We start from the raw sequence: 24653 nt of genomic DNA on the forward strand, positions 1-24653 counted from the left end.
CTGAAGAACTGCAGCCTTCATTATAACCTTACAAATTATAGACACCAAACCCTGCCAAAACAGACATAACGGGGAGGGTTCAGCTCTGTGAAAGAACTGGCTCCGTCTCCCATCTCCACCATTTTCTAGGGCACAGCAAATCTGAGCCAGAATAGTGAGTTTCACTCTGCTGAGTGATTAAAGGTGAAGATGCTCGCTGCCACAGGAAAAGGTTGCCATGCATAGATGTTTTAGAAGTGATTCCTATGCCTGTGAAAATAAACAATACTGAACTTTAAAAAATGCCACCCGTCTTAAGGATTTAAGAAATAACACAGAAGCAAAATTAAGGTATGAAATGTACTTGAATTATATTTTATTTAGTAGAAGAGGAATACTTTTACAATTAAACTATGGTTGCAATCCAATGTAATAGTAGCCTCATCTATTATTTCTCTTGGAAATCAAGACTTATTTGGAAACATAATATAGGCAGGAATGAATGAAAGAACCCTCCATCTAGAGGAGGCAGGAGGGAAAAAAAACCTTAAATGTTATCAAATCTTTTTTCTAGCCAGCTGGCACAATCAGAATCAAACACAGTTAATCATTTTAAGGAAGAATCCTTTTTCAAACAGAAAATCACACTATTTATTCCAAAACTCCTACTCGATACTATTTTTTTTTCAGAGTACGAGTGCCTAGCACAACATACTCAAACGGAATGAGACATAAATATATGTTTATAAAGGAAACCACAAATCTGCAGCAACGAGGAATTCTAATCTTTATCTAACTATCCCAGATATATGCTCAAACAAGGTTTCTATACATTTTAAAATACCATCTAGACTGATTACATATGCTCAAGTATAGCCTTGACACATTAACAGCTACAGGCTTCCAAGCACTTTTTTCTTTAATTTACAGTTTACATAACCAGATTAAAGCATGTCAAACTAAACATTTAGCAATAATAATTTCTCCTTCTGAATCATAAAGAACTAGGGGAAAATCCCTGTAGTTCTTTGAAAACTATAATTTAGTAATTTAGAAACAGTGTTTTCTCCAGTGCTTCTCTAATAACTGTGCTGTGTTGTTTATTTCTTTCATCACTTCCTACCTTGTCTGGTTGCTGGTGAAAACCAACCAGGAAGCCACAAGCACACACTTCAGCCTCTCGCTTTTTCAGGCCACAATTCTCCAATGTTAGGTTGCTGCTAATGTCCTTGCAAACCAATGTAAAACAGGCCACAAGGTTCACGTTAACTGCAGAGTGTTACTGCACTGAACATCTGGTCATGAATGAATGGATTGCCCACTAACACTCTGTACTGGGAAGCTGATGAAAAATTCAACATTTTCCTTGTTGGCACAGTTGTTTTGGAGAATTCTCTAGAGCTTCCTGAATTATATGAAGAAAATTTCACTGCAGCAATCTATATCTGTGAGAACAGCTGGTGTTGAAAGGGATCTGCTGCTCTCTGCGTGCTGGGGGACCTCATGTTGGATCATGATACTTTTGCTACATTTGTCCTTGAAAACTTAGCCCTACCTTTGTGGTAGCAGTTAAACAAAGTGACAGCAATGGTTCTTAACAGTTGCCTTCAGCACAGCAGGAAGGAGAATAAATAGTAGGGAAAAATATATTGTACAGCTGATGGTCAATTCAGAATTTTATAGGAGCTCCTATTAACGGTGGAAAAAATTTCCTGGTAGAATTAGGATTTTTTTAAAAAAAGTCCCTGTGATAAGTAGAACAGTACATGTTCCATCCTTCAAATATGGTTTTAGTTGTTCTTTTTCCCTAATTTCAGTGTCAATATTCAGTCATCTTTATCCAATAAGTGAAAATCAGCTTCTTTTTTAAATACTTGAAGAATTACAAGAAAAATATTGCACACCACTGAACATCAGAGCATCTTGAGTACAATCAATCTCTTTATTACATAAAATGCTTGATTTAAGTTAAATAACTCAAAAGCTTTGAAAGCAGAACTATTAATTTCATCTGGAATGAATAACAAGCCACAAAACTGTATTTTGAAAAAGAATTGCATTCTTGATAGGACAATAAATAAGCCATACATTGTTCTCTCTCTCTCTCTCTCTCTTTCTCTTTCTCTTTCTCTCTTTCTCTTAAAGGAAGTGGTAAACTTAAGTCATGCTAAATTTAGGCTATTATCTATGCAGCATAAATTTCACTTCTGTGTATAAATGCTAACTTGCATATTTCTCCATGGTAACTAAACTATGATTAAAACAACAGTGAAACCAGCCTTCAAAACCACCTGTTTAAGTAAGAACAATCTAATTGATCAAAAAAAAAGTAAAATAAAAACCTAAATTTCAGACAGGTTATGGGAATTTAAATTTCATTTTCCCCAATTGAAAGCCTTCATTTCCATGATCTAATTGTAAAGTACATGGTTTGGGTTGGAATCATTCTTCTTTTAAAATCATGTAATTTCTTCACATAATGTTAACCTAACAGAAGTAGTGTTTTAAGATTAGAAAGAATAAGACTTTAATAAGCCTTTCCAAAAAGGAAATTATTTTGCTCCTTGAAAGGATTAATTTACCTAGAAAGTATCTATTTTTATAATATGGCAAAAATTAAAGAAATCAAACTAACTAAAATTCTCATTAATTATGGTAAGATACCTTCAAAGCCTGTCTTTTTACTGATACCCTTGTTTTTTTCTAATGGAGAAATTGATCACTTTTAGGGATCATATTAATAAATGATAGCCAACATATGATATGAACTAGTCTAATTAGTATTCAAATGTTGAATATTTTAGTAGAAATGCTAAATATATATATATGTGTTTAATATCTAATACATGTAGCAATAAAATATATTATCTATGATCTGAAATAAACAATATATGGTGAATAACTGCAGACACCCAATATAAAATTTTACTGGAATTTAAAAACTTGCTATTTTTTCTGGATCTCATTGTAATAATTTCCATGTATCATTAAAAAGTTAAAAAAAATTAACTGCAATAATGTATCATAAAGACTTACAAAATATAATTTAACATTCAATTTCAAAGATTTATTTTCTTTCATTTACATCACATTAGCCAGTCAACTAGGAAATATTGAGGGTGAAACTAAGAAACGAATACAGTGTACTTCCTGGAAAGTGGGAAGTTGAATGCTAAACTTGTAGGTCTTCCTTTAGTCCAGAAGTACACCAAAATAGTTGTTGATTGATAGCAGATGTGATAATATATCCTGAAAGTGGCACACAGCTACTGTTTATTATGCTACATATTACTTTAGATGTAAATCAATCAGTAGCTAGATTTTAATAAAGCCATGATTTCAGAAGGATGTATGGATTATGTTTCTGTTGTGTCTATAGGACTGGTTGGAGTTCCCAACCAGGTCCGCTGTTCGAGCGGGAGCGCCGACCGCTCCCATTGGCTGATACCGTTTGACAGCCGGCTATAAAAGGGAGCTGTCAAACGGTATCAGCTGTTGCCGCCAGCTGATCTGCCGAGTTAGCCTGGCAGACGCGGCAACCCTTTATTCAGAAGAATAAAGCCTTTTAAAACGTTTGCTCTGGCTCAGCCTCGTATCTCCGCCGCTCTACAACACTGGCGACGAGGGCGGGATGCTATAAGAGGCTACCAGACGTCCGATCCGAAGAGCTGGTCACTGAAAAAGAGCGAAGCCACCAGGCGCTGAAGCCGCAGCCGCCGGCGCTCACCAAGAGCGCGAAATTTAAAGCCTCCTCAGCCGAGGAGACAGACGCCGCCTGACAGGCGCAGCCGCAAAACGCTCTTCTAAGAGTACGATTTTAGAAGCCACAGCAGCTGAAGTGACAGGCACTGCCGCCTCAAGATGAACACCAACCCGACATTCCCACCCTTCAAGCTAGCCGAGGAAACGTGGGAGTCATACAAAAACCGGTTCATCTACTTCCTCGACGCTATCGATCTAACAGACGCTGCTGAGCATAGGAAAAAATCTTTCTTCCTCAGTTACTGTGGTGCTGCGGTTTTTGACACCGCTACAGCACTAGTTGCCCCTCGCTCTGTCAGGAACATCCCTTGGGAAGAGCTCCAAGAGATTCTTTCCAATCACTACTCACCTAAACCCTCACAGATAGCTAGGAGACATGCCTTCAGAACTAGAAGGCAGGCTGAGGGGGAGTCAGTTAGTGAGTATATGGCAGCTCTGAGGTCAGCTGCCTTACAGTGTGGGTTCAGAGACTACCTAGAAGACATGCTGTTAGACCAGATTGTCTGTGGGGTTAGGGACCTTAGGCTTCAAAGACGCTTGCTAGCCAAAAAAGACTTAACCCTAGCCTTAGCTATAGAAGAAGCCCAAGCTGCTGAGCTCTCTGCCCAATCAGCAGCTGAGATTCAAGGAACTCCTATCAGACCTAGCAGCTCCACTATTCACTCAGAGGAAGTTTCCCTTGAAGAAGACCCCATAGGCACAACAGACATTAACCGCCTTAGGCAACAAAAGCCCTCTCAGGAAGGAGCAGGGCAAAGAAACAACTTCACCCCCAAGCAACCTCCCATTTGCCTGGGCTGTGGGGGTTCCCACCCTAGAGCATCCTGTAGGTTCAGGAATGCCATTTGTCTAAACTGTCAGAAGAAAGGCCACCTAGCTAGAATCTGCCAAGCAGGGCGAACCTTCCCTCAGAGACCTCAACCTACTCCTAATTTCCAAAGACACAACAGTTTCCAAAACTTAAAATTATGACTTCCAACAATTTTCTGAGATCATGGACCTTATGGGGCAAGCAGTAGAATGCCAAGCACAATAACTGCCATGGAAGAAACCATAATCCACCACTCTGGCCCTGTTTCTTCTGGGATTTTTAGAACAATTTAATATATTTAATTGCTGTAGTCCCTTTACCTTTGAAGTATTAGCCTCTGGGATCTGGTTTGAAACAGTATAAGTCAAGGTTCGTTCTCTGAAAATCTATCTGTCTCTTTGTGGATGTTTGAAATTCCATCTTTGCCACTGAATATTGTCAGAGCAGATTTATTTAGCATATGGCAAATATGTCAGAGCTGAATGTGGATGCTATTTGGATATAAAGGGACCCTAAGTAGACAAACACCATTAAAGTCTTGCTATGATTTTATTTAGTTCATACAAGCATTCAGTATACCATTAGCTAGTATGAAAAATACTCACGAGTACAATTACAACAAATAGTCCCTGACTTATAACCAGGAGCATATTGACTGTTCAAAATTACAACAGGGCCCAGAAAAGGTACCTTATGCCAATAAAGCATTTTTGACTGTCAAGATGTGCCATACCCATCCCCCACAGTCACATGAATTCACTTCGGGTGATTGGTAACGGCTCACTTTTATAACCAGTTGCAGTATTTCATGGTCACATGGTCACTGCAACTGGTGACATTTGGAGGGGGGACCTGGCATTTTTTGCCAATTTCCACAGAAAATGCCTATTCTGGATAATGGATTTGGACTTATGACCAGTGTTTTCATTTAACATGAATATGACTTGACTTAATGATCACAAGTATTCATTAAATGATCACTACATAAAAGGTAGCAATATCAGATCCACTCACATGGGTGCCTCGACTTACAACTGTAGTGTCTTATGACCAGCAATTCAGTTCTAATTGTAGCCATAAGTCAAAGGCTATGACAGAACCAAACACTATCTGTTCTTGGTCACCAGTTTCAACTGATAATTTCAGGTCTTAATGTAACATTTCTATGGCATTAAGGTAACTTCATAGAGTTAAAGTTAAATCTTAACTTAAGAGTATATTCTAAAATGTTAAATTTTGTCCTTCATTCATTCTGTTATATGTTTCAGACAACTGATGTTCTACAGAATTCACTGTTAGAAACAGAGTTATTATTTCCTTTAATGATTAAGTTTTGCAGATCTTAAGACAAGAAAAATGTATAAACCATGACAATATGAAGTTCTTATTAGGTTTTTCCCCCCTGCTAGAAATAATACGCATAGCATTTAGATTTATATACTGCTCTATGGTGCTTTAAAGCACTCTCTGAGTGATTTACAATATCAGCATATTGCTCCCAACATTCTGGCTCTTCATTTTACCAACCTCAGAGTCAACCTTTAGCCGGTCAGGATCAAACTCCTGACAGCGGCCAGAAATTTACTGCAATACTGCATTCTAACCACTGTGCCACCACAGCTCCTAATGCCTGATAAATTTCACTTTTTGACTTATGGACCTAAATATCATTTTTCTAAACATCCAGGTCACCAAGGTGCTTTTAAGAAAACATAAGATGAACATGGACTTTTTTTGATGAACAGTAGCTTCTTTCTATTGACACATGGCATTCACTGCTTTTCTGATAACGCAGCCGTCAACACTAAGTCCATTTGAAAGAGAACTGGAAATACCTAGATCCTGTTCTGAAGTTCTTTGTGACTTCCTAGACAAGTTTGCACTACAGTGCAAATCATTGAAAGATGTATGACTCTGTGGGCTGATAAAATATCAGTTTTAGAAATGATAGCATCATTTCTTCTGAGCTTATGGGCATCAACTACTTTTATTGTAAGGCCTTAAGAATTTTCTTCTGAATTGGGGATAGTGTGCTCCAGAATCTTAATTTATGTAACATAGTGAAGGGAGCCTATGTTTGTCAGATGTATATAGGAAAAAGTTGGTTTAAGTCATGACTGATCGTTCAATGAAGTTTTCCAGTTATCCATCCAATTGGTGTATTTGCACTGGTGGTGAGGAAGGCAGTGATTTCAAGTTACATGCCAGACAACCTAGTATATGAAACAAATGAAACAATTCCCAAACTTTGCTATTATTGTTCACTTAGATTCCTTTCACATAATAGTTGCTCTACATAAATCTGTCACAATAGTAAGCAGTAGGAATTGTATTATGCTCTCAATTACAGTGGTATAACTTTCCTAAAGTTACTATTATAAAATTGGAGAATCCCTACTATAAAATATCACACCCATATTAATCATACCCTCATTACTGAAAATTAAGCATTTATTGGGGCTAATTATGATTAATATCTCTAAAATAATTGCTATGAAAATACACTTCCTTCCTTTCTCCTGAGCCACATTTATACTTTAAAGTAAAATATACAAATACTTACAAACAGTCACAGTGGGGTTTTAAGCATGAGAGGATCCAAGTTTAACCATGTAAACTGCATAGTAAAGTTATGCAAGTTGAATCAAATTGATCAACCTTGGTGTTTTTCTTCACCTATTTAAAATAAAAAGCAAGAACTGAGTGTCGGTGCTATGAAATTATATTGCTGATGTCATTAGATGTATCTACTTTTACACACTTAATAAAAAATTCTATCCATCAGAAAAGAAAAAGAATAAGCATTCAAACTCTGTCAACCATTATTACATTCCCCCAGAGTACATTTCTTTTTAGTAGTTTTAAATAACTAAGAACTAGTAACTTTATTGTACAATCATTTTATGGTAATATTCTAAACATCTAATTTTCATGTAAATTTCTTAAACAGAATGGAACAGAATATCTTAATCAAACAGATCACTATGCAAATAATATATATCAAAATTACATACTGCTGAAATCCACATTTCTTCTAAGTGTTAAACCAAAGTCAAAGGTTTTTTTCATAGTGGTTTTATTTCTAATTTTGTTCACAGGTCACTAAAAAATTACAGTGCGTAAAACTGGCCAATGTAAAAAGATCTATGAAAACCATAGAAATATAACCACTTCCTATGTGTTTCAATGGGGCAAATGAAAGAAAGCTTCCACAAAAATTGCTTCCCTTACCATTATGGGTTAGTTCCAAGATCCCCCTTGCAATTGCCATAACTACTTTGAAAAATCAATCACTTTAGAAGCAGATGCAACCCTGTTACACTAATTAAACTTTGTTTTGCACCAGAGTCATGCATTTGCAGTGTGTGTACAGTATGTAAATTATACAAATTACAAGAAAAGTTGATTAGCGTAATTCAAATCTCAGTACAGTTACTAAATTTAACAATGAATACAAATTATACTCAATCAGCTCATTTCTATTTGTTAACTGTACAGCATGTATCACCAGCTTCAGAGTAACATGAAATAAAAACTAAAGAAGACGACTGCTAAATTAGAGATGATTTAGAGGAATATGAAGATGGAGTCAAGGAGGGCATTTTTTTAAAAAAAATTGTAACTCCTAATAAATAGCCCTCAACTTACGACCAAAATTGGAACTGGAATTTCCATTGCTAAGCAATGCAATTGTTAAATGAGTCGCTCAATTTTATGGCACTTTTTGCCACGGTTGTTAAGTGAACCCAATTTCCCCCCATTGACTTTGCATGTCAGAAGTCTCCTGCAAAGACAGCAAATGGAAATTGCATGACCCTGAAATGCTGCAACCTGGTGCCTACAAGCGCCTGAATTATGATCATGTGTCTATGGGATGCTGGCAGCAACATCACAACTTTGAATAGTCACTAAACAAATGGTTGTAAGTCCAAGACTACCTGTACTGTTATAATTAATTCTAATGTCTTCAATAACTTTTATATAGAAGCCAATTCAAGTGTTCAGTTCCAAGACTATTCAAGTCAATTCCTTACTGATATAATTCCAATGATGGTCAGCTGACATATATTCATCTGGAATAAAATCTGGAACAGGCACTATGAAAATTTACCTGACACCTATAGTAATATGTTTTGTTTTGTTTAAAAAAAAACACCTGAATCTGGTACTTTAACACAGAGCCCTACATATTGTTGTCATAAGTTGTGATAAACATTTACAACATAATACATTTTCTTAGAAATTGTTAGAAATACTACTTTTGCACAATAAACAGTGCTAGTACACTAGGAAGAAACAAAATGAAAAATCAAAGAAGCATATATCTAAACTCACCTTAAAGTTTATTTTTAAGTTTGGTTGTATATATTCAAATATCTAACCAATGCAATAATAATTTTAAGACAGTTGTAAATTCTATTTATTTACTGTTTTTTTTCCCCACTAACAATGCCCTTCACATTTTCTTCTTTGTATAGTTATTTTTTTTCTTTAAATGTTCTACAATAAAGGTATAATTGTCATAAGAAATTATCATTTATGGTACCCTTCATTAATACCTGAATAAATGTAACCGTGGCCACTGAATTGATGGCACACACCTGTTTAAATCAGGATGGCTGAATGGACCACAAATAAGGCTCAGTAATAAACTCAGTGGCCCAGTCTAAATGAATTTTCACTCCCACCACAATCAATAGAACAAGTTAATTGTATGATCTTTGGCTTGTTAAAAAGAAAACAATAAATGATCTAATTTAGAGGGTGTTTGCAAGGTTAAGCCAAGAGAAAGAGAGTTAAGTATTCTGTAGAGGAAGATTGCTATTTCAATTGTGAAAAAAAATAATACTAAATTAATTTTGACAGATTCCAAAGACCATATTAGCTTACTGTAGCATAAACAAGAAATAAGAGCTTTTATATCTCATAGCCCATCCTTTGCAATCTTTTTCAGCTGTATTGGACTTCAATTCTTATTGTCCTCAGCCAGAATGACAGTCATCCTTGCTATGGCTTCAAATGATAGAGATATAATCAAAGACATCTGGAGAGCATCAAATTGAAAAAGGCTTTTATAAACTAACAAGCTTTCATAGACTAAAGGCGACTTCATCATACTCAACACCACAACTGATGTTTGATGAAGTGGAATATCTGACCTATGAAAATGAATATTCCAATAAATTAGTTACTTTTTAAGGTATCACTGAGTACCAGTTTAAGATTAATGGAGTGAAAACATAGAACTGCATAAACAAACACACAAATAAATCACAAACAACTAAATTTCAGGATCTGAATTTTTAATGACAGAATCGGGAAGAGTAAAAAGACTAGTCACAAAACCCCACCAGACAACAAAAAGGTTTCAAAACAATTTAACGTGAAATCACATCTACTTAAAATTATAGTCACAATGGTTAGGCAATTGCATATAATGGAAAGAATGGTGTAAGAAAATGACCCCTGGCTATTGGCTATGTTGTGCCTAAAGATAATGGAGGTTAACCTCCAGATTCATGCCTCAGTTCCCTTTCCTTAAAACACTGCCATTTTGTGGGTCCTTGGAACTATGCCTTCTCCACTGCAACTTTTGTCCTATGGAACAGTCTATCCAGGAGATCCAACATATCCCCTCTCTTTTAGGTCTGAGAAGAGCTGCCCTTCTGCAACATGTTTGGATAGGGTAAAGTTAGATTTGGAAGAGAACATTGGGATGTATTGAGGAAAGGTGATTGTAGTGCCTGGTTTTTTAATTTTTATTTTATTGATTTTATTGTTTCTTTTGCTTTCGTTGCTGCATATCTGTGGATTGTAAGTTGCCCACATCTTGGTTTTAAGAATGATAGCTCTACAAGTGTTCTAAATAAATAAATAAAACTTTTAGAAAGTTTCAGATTGCTTGCCCCAATGTATGCATCCTATTGTTTTCAGTATCGGTTCCCCCCCACCTTCAAACAGCTGAAATATCCAACCACTGGAGAAGCATCTGAATAAGATATGTTAAGGTGTTCATACAGAGAAATGTAATTATCTGAAACCATGTCGGATTACAGAATGGGATCTTATAGAACAGGGATGTCAAACTGAAGGCCCAGGGACTGGATCTGCCTGGTGGGGTGCTTAGATTTGCCCATGGGGTCGCCCTGGAAACAGTAAAGGACTGGCTCGCAGTGCCTCTGTCAGAGAAAATGGAGATCAGGAGGGTTGCATGCAGCAGAGGGTTGCAGGAGGCCATCACAGATGAAAACGGAGCTCAAGAGCCCGTTTTCTCTGGCAGAGCACTTAGGCCATCACAGGTGTCCCTGACATGAGTGGCATCGAGCTGGCCATGCCCACCCTGTCCACGCCCATCTGGTCCCCCAAGGTCAAACACAACCCTGATGTGGCTCTCAATGAAATCGAGTTTGACACCCCTATGGTAGAATAATCATCCAAAAGGTGCTTTTTCATGAGGACTTTCTTGTCTTTTTCTTTGAAGACATTTTGCTCCTCATCCAAGAAGATTCTTCAGCTCTGACAGGATAGTGGGGAATGTTCCCCACTATCAGAGCTGAAGAAGCTTCTTGGATGAGAAGCAAAACATCTTTAAAGAAAAAATAAGGAAGTCCAGTTGCTTCCTGAAAAAGCACCTTTGGGACAACCATGACCTGGATGGCTGAGAATCTCTACAGGCTATAGAACAATCAGTTCTTTGAATCAGGACTTCCAAAAATCAAAGGATATGCTTCTACTATAACGTCCAGAGCAATTGTGAGAAGAAGCTATAGTGTGTGATGTGAATGTAACCTAAACATACAACACACCTGTCCATTTTTCTTTAAGTGTTCTGGTATCTTGTATTGTACTCCATTCCATCACACTTAAAAATGTACTGAATATTTTTTTACTTTTTTCTAAATTTAGTAACTCTGAATTGCTACACCCTCCGTATTCTGAAGGTGACGTATACAAGTCAGGCTATTCATCTCTTTAACTGAAATGTAACTACAATGATTGGCAGCTGCTCCTCAGGGTTTGAAAGTAAACCTAGTTCCTTCAGCATGCAAAGCAGAGATTTGACCACAGAATTACAACCTTATCATGCTTCATGAAAAATTTGGATTTATTCTATAGAATAGAAAAGAATTCAGTGGATAAATGACAAGATAGCATGACCAATATAGCAATAGCACTTAGATTTATATACCACTTCATAGTGCTTTACAGCCCTCTCTAAATGGTTTACAGTCAAGCATACTGCCCCCAACAATCTGGGCCCTCATTTTACCGACCTTGGAAGGATGGAAGGCTAAATCAACCTTGAGCTGGTGAGAATCCAACTTCTCACAGTGAGCAGTGAGTTAGTTGCAATACTGCATTCCAACCACTGTGCAACCCCTGCTCAAAAGAAGGTATATTCCTTCTTTTCCAATTAACAAACCAAGGATTCAAACAGTACCTGTGGATTTCCAACTAAGATCCTCAGTTAAGGTTTAAACATCAACTTGCTATGCAAGTTAAAAAAAAACCACAGCCTTAATCATTATGCAAACTGGATATGCAGCTCACTTTGCATAAACTTGGCCTATGTTGGTCAAATGACATTGTTAGAAGAAAAGGTTTTTGTACTTTCAGCTACACATGCATTGGCATTTCTTTGACCCAGGATGGTAAATTATCAAGATCAAGGCTTATCTGAAAACAACTTTGAGTCAGCTAAATATGGAGTATCCTAGTGATATTAGTGCTCAATACAATGATGTCTCAAGATGGTGAGTATTATTTGAGCAAGGCTATACACTTGTGTGATATATTTGGAAACACAATTCCTGAGTGGAACTAGAAATTATTAATGAACCAGGTGACAGATAACAAATATATGCTTAATCCAGACAATACAGAAATGTTCTTGATCAATCAAAAGATCAAGGAATTTAATGCACTGTTTTAAAAAAAACATATAAGCATATTTAGAGGCCTGAAGAACTTGTTGAAGTGGGTGGTATATAACCAATGAGAAAAATGGAATGGAATGGAACAGAATAGAAATTACGTCATCAGATTCATGTATTATCTGACTAATCCTGAAGATCTCATTCATTCATTCCTTCACGCACACACATACACACACACACACACACACACAATATTACATGTCAGTAATATAAAGTCTGATTATACAGAACTACTTTTTGTTCCAAATATTTTGATATTGTAGCAAGTTCAGAACAGTCTAAACTAGTAAATTGGGTAATAGCTAGAATTCTTTGGTTACTAGCCTAATATAGGAAAAATTCAGAATGCTGGTTATTTCTTAGAAAGTCATAATGACATAGGTCCAAACTATTTGAAAGACTGTATTTTCTCATTAAGAAAATGTTCAGTAAGATCTCAGAGAGGTTTTTCTGATCTTACCACAATCAGGGGAATATTTTAGTGAACTATGACACAATACTTTTTCTGAAGGTTTTCCAGGGATTCTGCAACTGAAGGCTCATTACCTTCTACAACCAGACAAACACATTCTTAGTTATACAACTGGCAAATCAAAAGCTGGTTTGTCTAATGAAACAAATTTTAATGTTTGGCAAGCAAATACTGTTACTGAAATAATCTGCAGAGTTATCATGTAAGATATACATATGCATGTCCAAGGAAAGGTTAGATAGCCATCTGTTGGGGATGCTTAATTTGAATTCCTGAACAGAATGAGAGGTTAGATTCAATGACCTTCATGGCCTCTTTTGACTGTGATTCCTAACTGTGTAAGTGACAAGAAACTGGTGCCTACAATGTTCAGATACTTCATTCCTATTTCACATTACTCAATTAAGGTTTTTTTTCCTGAGAAAAAAGGCTTTTACCAACCACATCTGGTCTTTAATAAAGCACTGTACTTTGTCTTCCTGCCAAAACTCCTCCTTTGTCTAACTTACATCTTCATGAGGAGATAGGAAATCACATATTACAGTGGTGACAAACAATTGTAATTATGTCATTAGTAGCCATTTAGACTACAAAAGTTCTCAAAAAGGAAATATAATGAACAATAAGAATATAGGATAATACATTGATCACAGTTATAATCCGGTTTTTACTTCACAAGTGTAAAAAGCTGGCATAATTCATGGGCACAGCAGGCAATAATAGTATATCACTTTATGAACTATGCAGCTATTTTATTCCCCTAGCTACTTTAAAATAAAAAAGCTTTTAATAGCTTGATTTAGACATAAAAGTTATTTATGATGCTTCATTGATTATAATATTTACTTCTTGAACTTTCAATTGAAGCAATTCTTTCTAAGATACTAACACAAACCACATTATCAAAGACCTCTCAGGAAAGAATCTTTATACTGCTAAAAATTGAAACAGAAATGTTAGTATAGCTTAGAAATTCAGGGTTTCCGTCAACGATAGAATCAGAAAATAAAGGGCCATATGGTTCCCAGTTTTCGAATCTCTCTTTTCAAAGAAACCTAACAAGCTGCTGAAACTCTATGACATAAAGTTTTCAGTTATGGTCAGGACTCCAGAATATTTTAGGTGTACATTAAACCTTTCAGTTGTATTAGATTCTTATATATTCAGGAAAGAGAAGTTCAAAAGGCCAGACCCTGAGAACCAATGAAGCCAGGACTGATTGAGTTTGTGAAAAGAATATAGAAATATATTATTTTATATTATTATATTATTTATTATTTATATATTATTTTATAAATATATTAATTTTTATAACATTAAAAAATCTAATTGTTTAGCTTATGTATGGGGTTTCCTATCAAAAACCTACAGCAAATGATACTTTATTTTACTTTGTTTACCACTGTATTACTCTATTCAATTCTTCACAAACTTTTAAAGAAATTACAGGAAAATTAATAGTGTATTTTTTGTCTTTGGAAATTTTCTATTTCTTCAGAGGATTTTAGGCTGTTTTGAGAGTGCTTAAAACTGAAAATGCATTAAAGGAGAATATAACTGACAGTTAAAATTATATTAAAATCTGTACAAAAAGATAAAAGAGATATATAATTCTTTGAATTATATAATTCAAAGAATCAATACTCTTTACTTGAGAACTATCAACAAGGCATTTTGACTTTAATGTGGTATGAAAGAGAAATACAACTCAATATATTATTGTAAATTATGTAAGAATATACACAATACATTTTCTTATCCATTCTTATGCAGTTTACATGTAAGAAGGCTTTTTTTTTAATTGTACAAATTGAGGCTTTGTTTTATTTTAAAACTCTGTTCCAATAAGACTCTGACTAGCGCACAAGTCAGAGTCTTATTGGAATTTAAAAAGAAGCAACATCTTACCCCAATACAAGCAATATACATGGTCTAGCCACAATCATGCTAGAGAGAAAAAGTACAATGAAAGATGCTTTTCTGTTTGAATAGAATAGAATAGAATAGAATAGAATAGAATAGAATAGAATAGAATAGAATAGAATAGAATAGAATAGAATAGCTTTATTGGCCAAGTGCAATTGGACCCACAAGGAATTTGTCTTGCTGTAAATATTCTCAGTATACATAAAGAAAAGGTACATTCATTAAGAATCAAGAATAAAAATGTACAACACTTAATGATAGACATAGGGTACAATCAACAATCGAATCATACTAGGAAACAGTCAATATAAATCGTATGGATACAAGCAACAAAGTTACAGACCTACAATCACAAGTGGGAGGGGATGGGTGATAAGGAGTGATAAGAAGATTAATAGTAATAGTAGCGTACACTTTGTAAATAGTTGAACACTGTTCAGGAAATTATTTGTTTAGCAGAGTGATGGCTTTTTGAAAAAAACTGTTCTTGTTCTGGTGTGCAGTGCTCTATAGCAGGGGTCCCCAACCACCGGGCCGCGGACCGGTACTGGTCTGCGGATCATTTGGTATTGGGCCGCAAAGAAAATAAAAATAAAATAAAAATGGCGGCTTTCTTCGCCTTTGGTGAATGCTGCTGGGATCAGGGATCAAGGACACAAATGAAAGAAGGGGAGGGAGGAAGCAACCAAAGCCTGTCCTGCTCTCCGGCTCAGCGGCTTCAGTTTCCTCCCGCCTTGTTCCTCTCTCAATCGCTCTCTCGCTCCTCCACCAGCCCAGGAAGAAACTGCTTCAAAGAAGCCGGCAGGGTGGCTTTTCCTGTCAGTGCAGCTCCTCCGAAGTGCCCGTTCACCCCCACCCCGCCGCCCGCGGTTCAATCCAGTGCTCCGTTCTGCCTGCCAGCCTGCCTGCCTTCGTTTCTGGTTGTTTCGGAGTAGCTTTGGCTGAGAATAATAACTATTCGCCTCTTTTACTCAGCCGAAGCTGCTCCGAAACAACCAGAAGCGAATGCAGGCAGGCAGGCAGAACAGAGCACTGGATTGAACCGCGGGCGGCGGGGTGGGGGTGAACAAGCGCTTTGGAGGAGCTGCGCCAACAGGAAAAGCCACCCTGCTGGCTTCTTTGAAGCAGTTTCTTCCTGGGCTGGTGGAGGAGCGAGAGAGCGACTGAGAGAGGAACGAGGCAGACACCTGAGGGATGAGGCTGAGGGAGGGAAGGAGACACCTGAGGGATGAGGCTGAGGGAGGCAGGGCTGAGAGGCGGGGCTTCTCAGCCATCCTGCAGGGACTTGTCCTGAGCCTCCCTGAACTTGGTGGTTTGCTGGCAGACGTTTTATTACCCGACTAGGTAACAACATCAGATGTTATCTAGTCAGGTAATGAAGCGTCTGCAAGCAAACCACCAAATTCGGACTCCTCCCCTCCCCCCCTTGAAAAAGTCCCCCCCCTGCCGGTCCTTGAAAAAGTATTTCTGCATGAAACTGGTCCCTGGTACAAAAAAGGTTGGGGACCACTGCTCTATAGCATTGTTTTGAGGGAAGGAGTTGAAACAGTTCATGTCCGGGATGTGAGGTGTCTGTAAATATTTTCACAGCCTTCTTTTTGACTCATGCAGTATACAGGTCCTTGATGGAAGACAGGTTGGTAGTAATTGTTTTTTCTGCAGACCTAATTATCCTCTGAAGTCTGTGTCTGTCCTGTTGGGTTGCAGAACTAAACCAGACAGTTATAGAGGTGCAGATGATAGACTCAATAATTCCTCTGTAGAACTGCATCAGCAGCTCCTTGGGCAGTTTGAGCTTTCTGAGTTGGTGCAGAAAGAACATTCTTTGTTGTGCTTTTTTGATGATGTTTTTGATGTTAGGTGTCCATTTTAGGTCATGTGATATAGTAGAACCTAGAAATTTGAAGGTCTCTACTGTTGATACTGTGTTGTCTAGTATTGTAAGAGGTGGTAATTATGACATAATCTGTGTATGCAAAATTTGTGCACTAACCATACACACCATTCTAAAGGACTGAAAGGGTGAAAGGGCACAAGTATAGTTACTTTTGTATAATTGCAGCTACTGTAAAAAAGGCTGTGTGAAGGGTGTGACATGCAAGACTGTTGCAACCATATGCACTGAGAAACTGCAAAAAGCAGTTCTGTCACAAACATACTTAAAATGGATCCACTCTATGTGGCACTTTGGAAATCAGATTCTGCTCAGTAACAATGAATGCAAGTGTATGTCTGAATCATAGATATGTGTATGTCTGAATCATAGATACCCCACATATAATTTGTACAAATCAACTGTTTCTTGTCTAGGTGTTCATCACAATTATATATGACATCATTTAAAACAACAATATTTAATGAAAAGAATTTCCTGCCCTCACTTTTTGATCTCTGATTTTCATTGTGACATGTTTCATAAGGCGTTAGCTATCAAAAAAGAGGGGAGAAGCAACATCAGTTCAAATTCAATATTGTCCTTAGGATTTTTCTTTCAAAATAAATACCAAATTGACTAAATTGTATGGCTGTTCAACTGTAAGAATTTTCTGTTAGTTTGTTTCTCCTCACTTTTTAAACAAATCCACTTCCTGTGTTCTGAAGGATGAAAATTAATAACCTTCTGGCTTGGATCTCTTCTGATAACCGAGCAAATCACTATTTGTAATTTCACCAAAAACAAATAATGTTACTAATACAGCATTAAAGAGACCAAAATGAATCCATCCCGTTCAACCCTATAATCTTAAATGTTACTGTGAAATCTGAAAACATGTGTCCCAAACCCCAAATGCCAGATTCTTTCTGTAATTATCTTTTCTATTTTTAACTTCTAAAAATGATTTTTAAGGCTTAAGGAATCCTATACAAAGGCTACATCCCAGCCATTCTTAACCACATAACATTAATATTATTACGATATTCCATTTTAAGAAATACGTATGCCCCAAAAGCAGTGAATCTTACTTCTCAATAGAGTGTTGAATGCAATGGCTCATTACTGATGTCATGCCATAAACAGCTATAAAAAGGAAGGACACACTTGGATATTTCCCATTATCTTTGATGCACTTTACTATCATTTAATGTGCAAGGCAAAAAAGATCACAGTCATGTAAATATTCCTGTAAGAATTATCCTCTCGCCACAATTCAAATACTTTATTAGATGCTTTTTACAGCATTCTATATATATCCATTCTTTACATTATTTAAAGGTTTCCTTTGAGGACCTCAGCTGGATCACAGTCCTTTTCTTCCTGTCAGGAAAGGGAGTAGTCAAGCAGTGATCTTGCTTTCTATTGCTGATTCGTTTCCCTGAGACAGCATTAGATGTTATTAGAATGGATCCCAGCAGAGTGTAGTTAAAAAGTCTGACAGTGTCCCCATTACAAAGCCATTTTTCTTAAGAAGGGTTTTGTAAATTGGCAAAGTTAATGACTTAATAAGGAAAAAATATACTTTACAACCTTGAGGAATTATGCTTTCTTGTTTAAAAAAAAAATTCGCAACAAATAAATAGGCCAAAAGAAATTTTTTTAAAAAAAAAACCTCAACGAAAAACTTAGGTTAGCGACTTGCTTATTTTTTCTTCATGTCATTAAATTATTAAGCAAAATCCACTATCATCAAAAAGTCTATGTGGGTTTTTAAACAGTGATTTCTTCATTCCATATGACATCTAGCACCATATTCCTGAAGTTAATTTATAAAAATTATAACAGTAGTGACCTAGAAAAGAATGGAAAAATATAAAGTAATTCCTGATAAGAGAACAAAGCACTTTTGTTTAATATAGAAGAAAAATAGACCTTCTTTGCGCTTTTTCCAGGGCCTCAGCATCTTCTTTGAATAGTGATGATCAAAACTGGGGTACAGTATTCCAAATGTGGCCTGGAGATTTGAGGAAGTAATTAAAAAGGGGTATACTTTGAAAACCAAAGAAAGAGGAAACAGCAGAAAAGGGAAATGAAGAAGGAAGCTTTAAAGAGGGAAGAGGACAAAAACTGGATTAAGAAAAGGAGGGAAAAATGAAGGGGAAAAGAAGTAATAAGAAAAAGAACCAGGAAATAAAGATACATGGAAATAGAATAAAAAGGAAAAGGAATTGTTTATTTAAAAGACATAGAGACAATGGCAAATTAAGAATTAAGAAAGGGGATTCTGCACGGTGATGAGATGTAGTAAAAATGTATTAGAACTAATAAATTATCTAGAAAGTAGAAAAATATAGATTATTAAAATGAAAGATGAGAACTGATACTCTTTGCTTTTGGAACACCTGTTTTTGTTAAATTATACACAGAGATAAATGGAACAAATGTGAAAAAAGAGAAATTATGACAAGTCTATTAAATATGTTTAATGAATTTATGAAATACGGTTGAAATAAATTTGCGAGGATTGTTGTAATGAGATTGATATCAGGTTTTATGATGAATTGAATAGATTAACTTTTCTTGTAGAAATTATCACTGCTTTTGATGAAATGGAAGGGAAAGGGCGTTGGTGCTTACCTGACATGCCCATTCTCCTTGAGTTGCGAAGAACATCCAGTAGTGGGAGGTGCTTCAGTCTCTGCTCATCTAGGCTGGGCTTAATTTGCGGAATGCTCCTCCTCCTCCACAGGATTCCTCCCCAGCGTTCCCCAGTTTTGGCGAAGATGAGAGAAACAAACACCCTCGCCCTTAACACTGTCAAAATTCGTTGGCCGAAACAGGATCCCACCAGACGGAAGAGGGTGGGGCTGGATGCTCTTCACAGCTCAAGAATGGGCGTGTCAGGTAAGCACCAACTCCCTTTCTCCCACAAGCTGCTCAGAGCATCCAGTAGTGGGACATACCAAAGCTTGACCTGTCCTACGGGAGGGACTCCGTCTGTCTTGGGATCCCCTCCTGGTCCCTGTGGACCCGTTGCAGCACCCTTCTGCCAAAGGAGGCCTCGGCTAATGCAAACACATCTATTTTATAATGCCTAATGAAAGGAGATGGAGAGGCCCAGGTTGAGGCATAACAGATGTCAGTGATTGGTGCCTGTGTGGCCCATGCTGCTGATGTTGCAGCGCTTTGTGTTGAATGAGCTGTTATGCCCCTGGGCACCTGAAGTGCTTGAGTCTGATAAGTTTTCGCTATTGTGGCCGGTAGCCAACGGCCTATTGTGGAGGATGAGACCTTGCATCCCTGGTTGTTGGGCTGAAAAGACACAAATAAAGCCTCCGTTTTTCTAAAAGAGGCTGTGCGGTGAATATATATTCATAACGCTCACCTCACGTCCAGCCGATGCCACTGTCGTTCCAGCCCTTGGGATGGCTTGGGACAAAAATTAGGAAGTATCAGTTCTTGTGCCCTGTGAAAGGCTAATTAACTTTGGGTATGAACGTAGGATCGGGACGAAGGATGACCCTGTCAGAATGGAAGACGCAAAGATCTTGCCGTATCAACAAGGCTGCCAGTTCTGAAATACGACAAGTGGAAGAGATCGCTACAAGAAAAACTACTTTATATGTCAGAAATTGGAGACTTGACGATTGCAAGGGCTCGAAAGGGCACTTAGTGAGTGCAAGAAGGACCTTGCTAAGGTCCCAAGGGGGTTAACGGTGAACCATTGGTGGGCGTAAGTTTATGGCTCCTTGAAGGAAACACTGTATGCGTGGATGATAGGAAAGGGATAGGAGACCTTAAGTGATGACTGACACCAAGGCCGCCACTTGTCTTTTCAACGTATTAGGTGATATTCCCTTGTCAAGCCCATCTTGTAAGAACTCTAGGATCTGCTCCACAGATGGAGAAATGGGATCAATTTGAGACTTGGTACACCATTTGTAGAAACTGGACCATGTGGCATTGTAGATGCGAGTTGTTGAGGGGCGTCTGGCAGCTTGGATAGTGGCGATAACTCTGTTGGAAAACTTTTCACTCTTCAGACAACTCTGCTCAACCTCCAGACAGTCAGGTGCAACCACTGAGGGTCCGGATGTTGCAGGGGTCCTTGGGTTAACAAGACCCTGTCTGGTGGAATTCTCCATGGTGGTGATACAGATAGACTGCAGAGGTCTACAAACCATGACCGTCTGGTCCAATAGGGAGCTACTAGAAGCAGTTCCACCCTCTCGTTGAGCAGCTTCTGGATGACCTTGGAGATCAGTGGAAGGGGCAGGAATGCGTACAGAAGCCCCAGGGGCCAACGGCAATGGAGCGCATTGAAATTCTCTGCTCCTTGTGAGGGGTATCTGGAAAGAAATCTCGGGAGCTGAGCGTTGAGGGGGGAAGCAAACAGGTCTACTATTGGCTGCCCAAATGTCCTGACCGCCTCTTGCAAGAGGGGTGGATGGAAGCGCTACTCCGATGGATCTATCGTGGCCTTGCTTAGCCAATCTGCCTGTATATTCGACAGTCCTGAAATGTGTTCTGCTCTGATGGAAATCAGGCTGCTCTCTGCCCAACGACACAAACGCTCCGCTTCTCACATGAGGTGTTTCAACTGAGTGCCCCCCTGTTTATGTGAGCTTTCGCAGTTACATCAGTCAATATTAATATGTGTTGGTTGCGTACCTGTGAAAGGAAGCTGTGGAGAGCCAGGTGTATGACTCGAAGCTCCAGCCAGTTTATTCTGCGCGATCATTCTATGGAGGACCAGCGGCCTTGGGCTGTGAGCGATTGAAAGTGAGCTCCGTATCCAATCAGGCTGGCATCGGTGGTGATGGTAAGTCTGTGGAGCTCTTTGAATAGGCAATCCTTGTTTATGGCTGGTCTGGTCCACCAGAGGAGAGATATGAAGACCTGTGATGGAACTTTGACCTTGTATTTTTAGTTGCTTCGGCCGAATCGCTGGAACGGGAGCAGGAACCACTGGAGGGATCTAGTGTGTAGCCAGGCCCAAGGAATAATAGATATACATGGGATCATCTTGCCTAACAATTTTGATAAATCAGCTAGGGACACCCTCCTGCAAACCCGGACCTCCTTAACTAATTGATGAATGCTGTTTTGTCTATCTGGTGACCAGAAAACTTTGCCCTCCACTGTATCTATAACTGCCCCCAGATGGATTAATCGAGTCGAAGGTGTTAAATGACTCTTTTCCCAATTGATTGAGAACCCGTGTAGTTGTAGGGATTGTAATGTGGTCTGTGTATCTATGACTGATAGATGAACAGAAGATGACAGAATTAAGATATCATCGAGGTAACACTGCAGTCGTATGGAGACACCCTGGAGATGAGTAGCGAGGGCTGCGAGAACCTTTGTGAAAGTCGTGGGAGCAGAGGCTAGTCCGAAGGGAAGAGCCACATATTCAAAATGGAGATTATTATAACAGAATCGTAAAAATTTATAGTGGGAAGGCCGAATTGGAATATGTAGGTATGCCTCCATCAGATCTATAGATTTAAGGACGTCACCTTTTCTGATACCAAGTAAGATAGATTGTAGGGTGTGTATTTTAAATTTGCAATATACTAAAAATTGATTAAGGCGTTTCAAATCCAAGATTGTTCTCCATCCCCCTGAACTTTTGGGAACAACGAAAAGCTGTAAATAGAAACCTCGCCCTCATTGGTTGGTAGCTACTGGTTGGATGGCTTGTATGTCCAGTAAGTGCTGAATAGCTGTTTCCATAAGATTTCATTTTACCGGATCTCTGGAAAGAGGGCACGACATAAAGAAGTCTGGGGGAACGGATTGAAACTCCAGTGCGAGGCCGAATCTGATCATGTCTCTGACCCAGGAATCAGACGTTGAGGAGTCCCACTGGTCCGCAAATAATTTAAGGCGGCCGCCAATGGGAGGCAGGTCCATGGGGCTATCTTGGACACCAGAAAAATCTATTTCCCGCTCCTCAGAAGGATTTCTTGGGTTGGCCACCCCTTCTGTTCCTATCCCCAAAGTCTGACCTCTCTGGCTGTTGCCCTGGTTGGAAAGGTGGAGGTCTCTGGTATCTGGTTGAGAATGGTCCCTGATAAAAGGGCCAAAAGGATCCCCTCCGAAAGGACTAAGGGTTTCTAGAGTCTGACTTCCAAAAAAGGGAGGGTAAAATTTTCTTTTTATTTCAAATCTCGATGAGTAGCAGATCGAGGGAAGGGCCAAACAGTCTATCTCCCTCTAGAGGAGATGAAGCGAGCTTGCATTTATGTTTAATGTCCGCTTGCCAGTTCTTTAACCATAGCAAGCCTCATGCTGTGACATGTGAAGTGATGGCTCTGGCTGAAAACTTTACTGTATGAAAGGTTGCATCAGCTAAGAATTCGGCGGCTGCTGTCAGCTTTGCAATGTCTTGGTGTGCCCTAATATTGGAATTGGGGACATGCTCCCATAATAGCCGGAGCCATCTGAGGGAAGAATGGGTAAAGAAGGAAGCGGCCGTGGCTGCTCTGATGGCCCACACGTCAGACTGATGGGCCCTGCATAGGGCTAGCTTAGCCTGTTTGTCCTCCGGCTTTAATGCCTCCAGTGCCTCACTGGGAATGGAGGACGAGGACGCTAATCTCACAATGGGTTCATGTACCTCAGGAGTATTCAACAATTTTAAGAAAGCTGGGGCCAAATTAAAGAATTTCCTGTCGTAACCAGTGGGGGCCAGGTACATTGCTGCAGAAGCTCACTGTTTCTGTACCAGGTCTGCAAACATGTAGGGGACTGGAATCATGTCTGCCTCAACTACAGGTTGGGTGAAAATGAGATCTTCTGGTCCCTCATCTGATGGAGTTGGAGTGGTAGAAGGGGCTGGCTTGTCCAGTTGTGCAGTATTTTTGGCCTTGAACATTAGAGATTTGAAAAGTTGTGGCTGGAACAAGCCTGTAAATACAGGTTGGTCGGGAGCGAGGCCCTCATCCTCAGACATCCCCCTTTCTAAGGGGTCAGTTTCCAACATGGCTGGGTCAGTATCATACATTGATTCTGATTCACTCTGGTCCATGTGTTCAATGCGTTCCATCTCTTCCGCCTCCTCCTCCTGCTCCGCCTCCTCCTCCTTGAAGTTGAGGAGTGTGAACCACTATCCCCTGCCATTGTGATTATGGAAGGACCAGTACACTCGTTATTTAATGCTATATTGTGTAGGCGGTTGGCACGCCCAGGTACCTGGCCAAGAAATGGACAGGTTGCCCTGAAATCAAATCCCCCGTATTTTCTTTTCTTTATTTATTTTTAAATATGGATATCTGCTTCAAAATTGAGTCGTATCTCAACAATTCATTTATTATTGTTATGAAGTTGCCAGTATTATTATATTGGTGTGATTAATATTATCAGAGCGTATGTGCAAATATATATCAAATTTGGATGTCCCAATCAGCCAAATTGAGAACACCTAGCAGGCCAAATAATCACTCACAGGCCTTCAACAGCTTCACTGCACAGGCGGACGCTGGCCTAGGTGCTCGCTGTTGTGCCACTGGATAGGGAGAACTGTGAGAGTTGAGCCAACAACACGAAATAACGAAAACCTCAAATATGTTCAAAATGAGGTTGTAATGATTCCTCGGGGTATTTTGTGGGAAAAAAACCCTTCAATCTGGAATAAGGATTACCTCAATGCAGCCACACGGTCCCTGGACAGTAAAAAAAACAAAAAAATGGCGCCCAGATGTTATTTGTGGTGCGTGCACCAGCAGCAATCTCCCGCCAAGAAAAAGAGATAAGTTCCAACAGTCTTCCCTTAGGGCTAAGCTGGCAGGGAGGGGTGAAATAACAAGATGATTACACCTCCACCCCTAAACAGCATTCTTGGGGGAAAGGAGAAACAGCGATACGACTCAGAAAGGAACAAGAGAA

The 24653-nt window shown here is 38.7% G+C and overlaps 1 protein-coding gene and 1 pseudogene across 19 annotated transcripts in view; both read right to left on the minus strand.

Moving 5' to 3' along the window:
* FOXP1 (forkhead box P1) overlaps positions 1–24653 on the minus strand; it is a 639457-nt gene that overhangs the window by 431825 nt on the left and 182979 nt on the right. For 18 of the 19 annotated variants that reach the window (XM_087923662.1, XM_087923674.1, XM_087923668.1 and 15 more), the window contains one exon: positions 7116–7228. The exons of the other annotated variant lie outside the window; for it this stretch is intronic. The gene's annotated coding sequence lies outside the window, so the exon portion shown is untranslated. The remainder of the gene's footprint in view (positions 1–7115; positions 7229–24653) is intronic. 19 annotated transcript variants of the gene reach the window in all.
* On the minus strand, positions 20240–23271 carry LOC148126822 (uncharacterized; annotated as a pseudogene).

The sequence above is a fragment of the Pseudonaja textilis genome, chromosome 2, assembly GCF_049901715.1.
Source record: "Pseudonaja textilis isolate UNSWEBS1 chromosome 2, rPseTex1.2, whole genome shotgun sequence".
Taxonomy (NCBI): Eukaryota; Metazoa; Chordata; class Lepidosauria; order Squamata; family Elapidae; genus Pseudonaja; species Pseudonaja textilis.